This window comes from Mus caroli, unplaced genomic scaffold (assembly GCF_978045245.1).
Source record: "Mus caroli unplaced genomic scaffold, Mus_caroli_1 scaffold_5, whole genome shotgun sequence".
In the NCBI taxonomy this organism is placed as follows: domain Eukaryota; kingdom Metazoa; phylum Chordata; class Mammalia; order Rodentia; family Muridae; genus Mus; species Mus caroli.
In genome coordinates, this window is record NW_028227260.1 from 104671028 (window position 1) to 104679203 (window position 8176).

An 8176-nucleotide genomic window follows, 5' to 3' on the forward strand; every position below is an offset into this window, starting at 1 on the left:
TTATTATTATGGTTTATTTAAAGACAGTGTTTCTCTGTGTAGTCCTGGCTGTCCTAGAACTTGCTTTATAGATGAAACTGACCTCGAATACAGAAATATGCCTGCCTTTCCCCCTGCGCCCCCCAAGTGCTGGGATTAAAGGTGTGTGCCACCACTGCCTGACATGGTTTTATTTTTTATCTAAAATGTCATGACCTCATTCAACAAAAAAATTATGAGACATGCCATTAGGAAACAGTACTTTGAAGAAATTGAACACATACTAAAATCAACTCAGACACAGCAGATAAGTTGGGATTTCCAGAAAGGTAGTTTTAAATATAGAAAATTCATTATTGGAGACATATACTGAAAATAAAAACCAAGAATAACTAGAAGAGTTATATTGTCTGCATAATGTGACTCTCATAAAGAAAAGGAGAAGGGAATAAGAAAAAATATTAGAAGAAATAATGGTTGAAAATTTCACTTAAATGATGTAACCATAGATTTAAAAAGGGGGAAAAACTCAGAAAAACATCTTGCATGACAAATAAACCTTCTCCCCCCAAAAGTTCATCTAAGCATCTAGTCCATCTTCAAAATATTAGCCAAAAGGAAATCTTGAAAGAAGACAGAGAAATAAAAAAGTTTTAAAATAAAATAAGACACTTTAAAAAAGAATTAAATAAGAACCATTACTTTCCTTGCTTAGAAAGGAACAAATATACAAATTATATCTAACTTCTGCTTAGAAATATAATAGTAAGGAACATGCATCAAAATGTTAAATGTTTAGAGAAAAATAGCTCCTACCCTGGAAGTCTACATCCAGTGAATTTACTCTTCACATTGAAGGAAAAACAGAATTTCTCTGATGTTTCTATGACATACCTTGAGGAAAATTTAAAGACTGATTTTATTAAAAAATGTAGAGAAACTCAGATCCACACAAAGATAGAGATGTTGTTGGAAAACAGATGAAACATTTTAAATACATATTTTATTGTTTTGACTAAAACTAATTTATTGCATTACATAAAATATTAATGATAGTTCATTTCTAGAAGATAAATGGTGATATAAAGTATGGAATAAATGGAAATATTTGTTCTTATAAAATACCTAAACAATTAAGGACACAATATGAGGTATTTAAAGGTAAATATGATTGTGCTGTTTAGATTTTTCTCAACTGGACTCAAATTTGAGTTATCATAGCAGAGGGAATCTCAATTAAGAAAATGCCTCTACGAGACTGGCCTGTGCCTATGTCTGTGGGGCATTTTTTGATTGATATTTGAAATAGGAGTGCCTAGTCCACTGTGGGCAGTACCACCCATAGATGAGTAGACCTGTGGTGTATAAGAAAGAAAGCTGAACAAGTCACGGAGAGCAAACCGGTAAGCAATGTTTCTGCATGGTCTCTACTTCAGTTCCTGCATCCAGGTTGCTGCTTTTAGTTTCTGCTCTGAATTTCCTCAGTGACAAAATGTGACCTGAAAATTGAAAGCTGAAATAAGCCATTTATTTCCCATCCTTCCCAAGCTCCTTTTGTCATGCTGTCACAGAATGTTGTCAGAGCAACAGAAAACAAACTAGCACAATGGGTCAATTAAAAATGGATATTATAAATATTAGTGGAACAGGTATTCCCAATAAAATTTGTAATTTAACAAAGATGACACATTACCACTGCTTTTTCCACATCATGCATGAATTTATTTCCAATACACTAAGACAAGAAATAGAAACTTGCTTGTCCATGATTGGACTATACACCCATCACTGACATTTATAAAATTAAAAAGGAAGTTGAAGTATATTTTTATTAGTTTAATTTCTCCTCTTCTCCCCCTCCCTTTGCTCCCCATATCCATCCGAATCCCCGTCAGTATATGTGTGTGTGTGTGTGTGTGTGTGTGTGTGTGTGTGTGTGTGTGTGTGTGTGTGTGTGAGTATTGTATACTTGTCCTAAGAGGACAGATATAAAGGCTAACAAACAAGTAACTCTCTGGGATTTGTCTGTCTTCACCAACTGAAGTCTGAGGCTTATAGGCACATATTGTCACTCCTTGCTTTAACTTGGGTTTGAAGAATCTGAATTCAATTCTCAGTGCTTTACCCATTGAGCTATCATTCAGGCCCATAATATCCTTTTCTAATTATATAGTTTATTACTACTTACTTTTAAAAATTCATTGCTAAACTATAGTGTCTTTTTTAATTTATTTTTTTAATTAGGTGTTTTCTTAATTTACATTTCAAATGCTATCCCAAAAGTCCCCCAAACCCTCCTCCCCCACTCCCCTACCCAACCATTCCCACTTCTTGACCATGGCCTTCCCCTGTACTGAGGCATATAAAGTTTGCAAGACCAAGGGGCCTCTCTTTCCAATGATGGCCGACTAGGCCATCTTTTGATACATATGCAGCTAGAGACAAGAGCTCTGGGGTACTGGTTATTGTATATTGTTGTTCCACCTATAGGGTTGCAGACCCCTTTAGCTCCTTGGGTGCTTTCTCTAGCTCCTTCATTGGGCACCCTGTGATCGATCAGATAGCTGACTGTGAGCATCCACTTCTGTGTTTACCAGGCCCCAGCATAGCCTCACAAGAGACAGCTATATCTGGGTCCTTCCAGTGAAATCTTGCTAGTGTATGCAATGGTGTCAGTGTTTGGAGGCTGATTATTGGAAGGATAATCAGTATGGCACTCCTAGATGGTCCATCCTTTCATCTCAGCTTCAAACTGTGTCTCTGTAACTCCTTCCATGGGTGTTTTGTTCCCTATTCTAAGAAGGGGCAAAGTGTCCCCATGTTGGTCTTCGTTCTTCTTGAATTTCATGTATTTTGCAAATTGTATCTTGTATCTTGTGTATGCTAAGTTTCTGGGCTAATATCCACTTATCAGTGAGAACATATCATGTGAGTTCTTTTGTGATTGAGTTACCTCACTCAGGATGATGCCCTCCAAGTCCATCCATTTGCATAGGAATTTCATAAATTTATTCTTTTTAATAGCTGAGTAGTACTCCATTGTGTAAATGTACCACATTTTCTGTATCCATTCCTCTATTGAGGAACATCTGGGTACTTTCCAGGTTTTGGCTATTATAAATAAGGCTGCTATGAACATAGTGGACCATGTGTCCTTCTTACCAGTTGGAACATTTTCAGGATATATGCCCAGGAGAGGTATTGCTGGATCCTCTGGTAGTACAATGTCCAAATTTCTGAGAAACCGCCAGACTGATTTCCAGAGTGGTTGTACAAGCTTCAATCCCACCAACAATGGAGGAGTGTTCCTCTTTTTCAACAACCTCGCCAGCATCTGCTATCACCTGAATTTTTTATCTTGGCCATTCTGACTGGTGTGAGGTGAAATCTCAGGGTTGTTTTGATTTGCATTTCCCTGATGATTGAGGATGCTGAACATTTTTTCAGATGCTTCTCAGCCATTTGTTATTCCTCAGGTGAGAATTCTTTATTTAGCTCTGAGCCCCATTTTTTGATGGGGTTATTTGATTTTCTGGAGTCCACCTTCTTGAGTTCTTTATATATATTGGATATTAGTCCCCTATCTGATTTAGAATTGGTAATGATCCTTTCCAAATCTGTTGGTGACCTTTTTGTCTTATTGATAGTGTCTTTTGCCTTGCAGAGCTTTGTAATTTTATGAGGTCCCATTTGTTGATTCTCAATCTTACAGCACAAGCCAATGATGTTCTATCCAGTAATTTTTCTCCTGTGCCCATATCTTCGAGGCTTTTCCCCACTTTCTCCTCTATAAGTTTCACTGTGTCTGGTTTCTTAATATCCATTTTACAAGAAAAGAAACAAACTTCATGACTATTCTTGTCTACACATTTGTGGTGTTTTGAATGATAATGACCTCCATCTGCCATGTGTTTGGATATTTGGTCCACAAAGGCTGAAACTATCTTGAAAGTATTAGGAGGTGTAGACTTGTTTGAGGGGCTGTGTCATTGGGGGTGAGCGCTGAGGTTTAAAAAACCCATGCCACTCCAATTGTTTCTTACTTCTTTGTGGTTGTACTTTTGTATCAGATATAAGCTCTGGGAATATGCTTTAGCACCATGCTTTCTTCCTTGCTGCCTTGTTCTCCATATTTTGTAAGTTGCCCTGCTTATGGTGTTTTGTTATAGCAATAGAAAAATAACTAAGGCAATTTATGAATATTATAAATCTTCCTTCTATACTTGTACACTTCTGTTTATTTTATTCTTTCCACAATCCATCACATACCTAACACATATACTTACCTTTTTACTCATGTAATATCCATTGTTGTTTCCTTTCTTCAATCAGTCTTTTTAAATAGTTAAATGGTGATGCCCTTTGCTCTAAAAATAAAATATAAATGCATCTTACCAAACAGTACCCCAATGATTTTCCCCCCTCCGAAACTGAAATGGAGATGCAAATGGAACACACAACTCTCTGTTATGGCTGAAAATTAAAAAAAAAAAAGAAGCAGAAAGAAAAAAAATAACAAGATTGTTGATAAATTACTAGGACCCTACTCTATGCCTTTCCCAAATAACTGTGGAAAAATAATTCCTAGTGAAGGCACACTAAAGATGCATATAAAACAAAAGAAATATCTCCTAGGCTATAAGTGAAGCTCTGACAAATACAGGAAAATATAATTCTTTGTGGCATATCATAGTGCAGTGGAATACAAGGAGAAATCCACACCAAAATGGTAGTTGATGGCTATGGTAATCCACATTGTAAATACAATCAAAGGAAGCTCAAATAAGTAAACAAGTGATGCAATTTTAGGCATTAAAAAATAAGTAACCATTCCCAATACCAGAAGGAAGCAAGACATTGTAAATATTAAGGCAGAAATAGCAATACATAGGATCAATCAATCAAGGTTCTGTTTCTTGGAGAAATTAAACAATACTGACGAACACTTATCCAAGTGAAAGAGGACATCTTTGTGACTAAAATTAAAAACAAAATATGAGTTGTTCAAATAGACTAAAAATACATATGAAATATTTTGAAAATTCATATTCAAATGAAATATCTCATAACCTTGAAGAAGTAGAAAATTTCTAAACACATCTGCATATCAAAATTAAAACTTGAAGATATAAATAAATTGAAAGACCATTATAATAAGCAATAAGACTGAAATAGTAACTATAAAAAAGATAAGGCCAGGACTGGAAGGATTTACTGATCAAATATGATCTAATAACAACACTTTTCAAGTTGTTCCTTAAAATAGATAATGAAAGAACACCATAAAGTATCTTCTGTGATGCCTTCATAGCAAAATTCAGTACATATGTAACAAAAGGGATGAACACATCAGACTTATTTCCCCATTGAACAAAGCTAAAAATATTTTCAATAAAGCCTTTCTAAGCCAGTTTCAAGAACATATTAAGGGAATCATATATCATAGCGTAATAATGGGTTTCATCCCACAGATGCCAGATTGATTCAACACATAGTATAAATACATTTTTATTTCTGAAGAGATGGCTCAGTGATTAAGTGTGTATACTGTTTTTGTGGAGGACACAAGTTCTATTCACAGAACCTGTATTTGGAAGTTCAAAACTTCTTTATGTCTAGTACCAGCAGATTCAACACTCTCCCTTGGCCCTTACATGCACCTACATTTCGTATATGCATGAATCCACACATAAACACACATCTATAAACATACACAGGATGAAAAGTAAAAGGCAAATCATTTTACAAGGAAATAAATACACTCAATGATAAATCACAGTATCTTTTCAAGAGATACAGAAAAGAAATTTGATGGAAAAAAACAAAACAAAACAAAAACAAAACACTGACAGCCAGAAACAGTCATTTTTTTTTCTCTTTTGTTTAGCCAAGTAGATTTTATGGTAAACTTCAACTTATAAAACAAAGATTAAAAAAATAATATTTAAGGAATAAAACAAAATAGTAATAACACACATAATAAATTTGTCTGTATTCTTGGACTTACTTTTTGTTGGTTTTTGTTGTTGTTTTTGTTTTTTGGTTTTTTTGTTGTTTTTTGTTTGTTTGGTTGGTTGTTTGTTTGGTTGGTTGGTTTTTCAAGACAGGGTTTCTCTGTGTAGCCCTGGTTGTCCTGGAACTCACTCTGTAGACCAGACTGGCCTCGAACTCAGAAATCCACCTGCTTCTGCCTCCCAAGTGCGGGATTAAAGGTGTGAGCCACCACGCCCGGCTGGACTTGCTTTTATACAAACCTAATTTTAAAGGTATATATATATATATATATATATATATATATATATATATATATATATATATTAACTGAATTTCATGAATTCAACTGTCAGTTCATTTGCATTTCATACTAAATTTTACTGTTCTGCATCATTTACACATTACTCTCATTTAGCATACATGTAAAGTATTGTAGGACTTAACCTTTTAAGAGTGTTGTGATTTCTCCTGTAGTGCTTTTCACCCTACTCTTTATTATGTAGAGGCAAACAAGATAATTTTCTCAATAGGATATGGTTTTTAAAGTCATAAGAAAGAAGCTCTTGTAGACAAATCAGACCACTAGATTAATGACAGTGCTAAATGATACTTCATCAAATAAAAATCCAACAGCTACCATGCATAGCCCTAGTGGACAACAACTGTAAAGTGTTTTACAATTACTTTTAACAAGCAGGCCTCATGACAACCCAGGGCATACAAGATGAAATAGCTAGGTATTTCGTTCCTAATAAATATGTTCCCTCATTTGACATTTATTGTGCACATTCCACATCCTTTACATATATTAATCTGTAGGCAAATAAAACACACACAACAGACAACATCCTAGTTTGTTTCTAAGTTAGATGAGTTTTGCATTTTGAACTGAAAGGTTTTAAAGATTTGTGATTTCTTTTTAAGTTGAAATAATGTTATATTTTTTCATTTATTTTCTATAATCTCCCACTTATTTCACTTCTTCAAGTTTGCTAGGTATCTATTCTGTCTCACAGACTACTCTTGATATCAGAAATAAAGGAGGTCATTGCTGTCATGGACCAAAGAACCAGGAAGGAATCAAAGATAAAAGGGAGCAAATATATAACAACACATAATACCGAATACATACATACATACATATATACATACAAACATACACACACACAAACATACACACACATACACAAACACACACATACATATATACATATGTTTGGCATGATATCCTAAGAGTAGAAGGACAGTGGAGCCAAAAATAATAAGGAGTGGCCAACTGCAGCTGAGGTCAGATACATTGAGGCCACTCGGGCTACATAGAGCTTGTCCAAAATTGTTCAGAAATTGGATTTAGTTCTAAGTGTGCTTGGAAAGAATGAGATGGCTTTGAACAGAGAAATGACATTATTTGCTTTAGATTTGAAAGGATCACAGTGGCTGCTGTGTAGAGGCTATTTGTAGGAGAACACAGGTTGAATCAGGAAAATGAGTTAGGAGGGTTTGGCAATAATTGAGACAGGGGATAGATGGCGGCCTGAATTAGGATGGAAGTGGTGCATCTGGTGAAAAATGATAAAATTGGGAATTTCTTTTTATCTTCTAAACAGGGAAGAGTTTTGGAGTAGAAGTCTTAGAAAGAAGCCCAAAGGTTTTAACAATGAACATACTATGTTGGAATGCAGGCACCCAAATAGAGATATAGAATAAGTAGTTGACTATATGTATCTTAAGTTCAAATAACTGGTGTAGGAGTGAACATTTTAGAACCTTCAATATGAATATGGCATTTAAATTCATTGGAGTATTTGAAGTCATCAAGTAGCTATGTGAAGAGCTTTGTAAGTTTAAAAATTTGTAACAAAAAATTGTGCAAGAGAAAACAGACAAGAATAGTTCTCTAAGATGCTAATTTAAAAGCTGTTTAAGAAGGATGTGATCAGTGATGCCAGTGCTACTTCAGTTATCCAATAATTACTGACTAAAAGTTCTCTTTTTCTAGGCATTGTATAAGAGTTAGATGCAAAGCTGGAAAATAATATGATTCTTATATTGGGAAAACATGTTATTCTGTACCAAAGTTGGACAAACCAACAGACCATTTCAACATAGGATGGGCAGTGCTAGAGGGATTGCATGCAAAGCTACAGTGGGAATGTGTGCCTTCTCTACAATGTAATGCCCCTGTTAACACTATAGAGGGAAA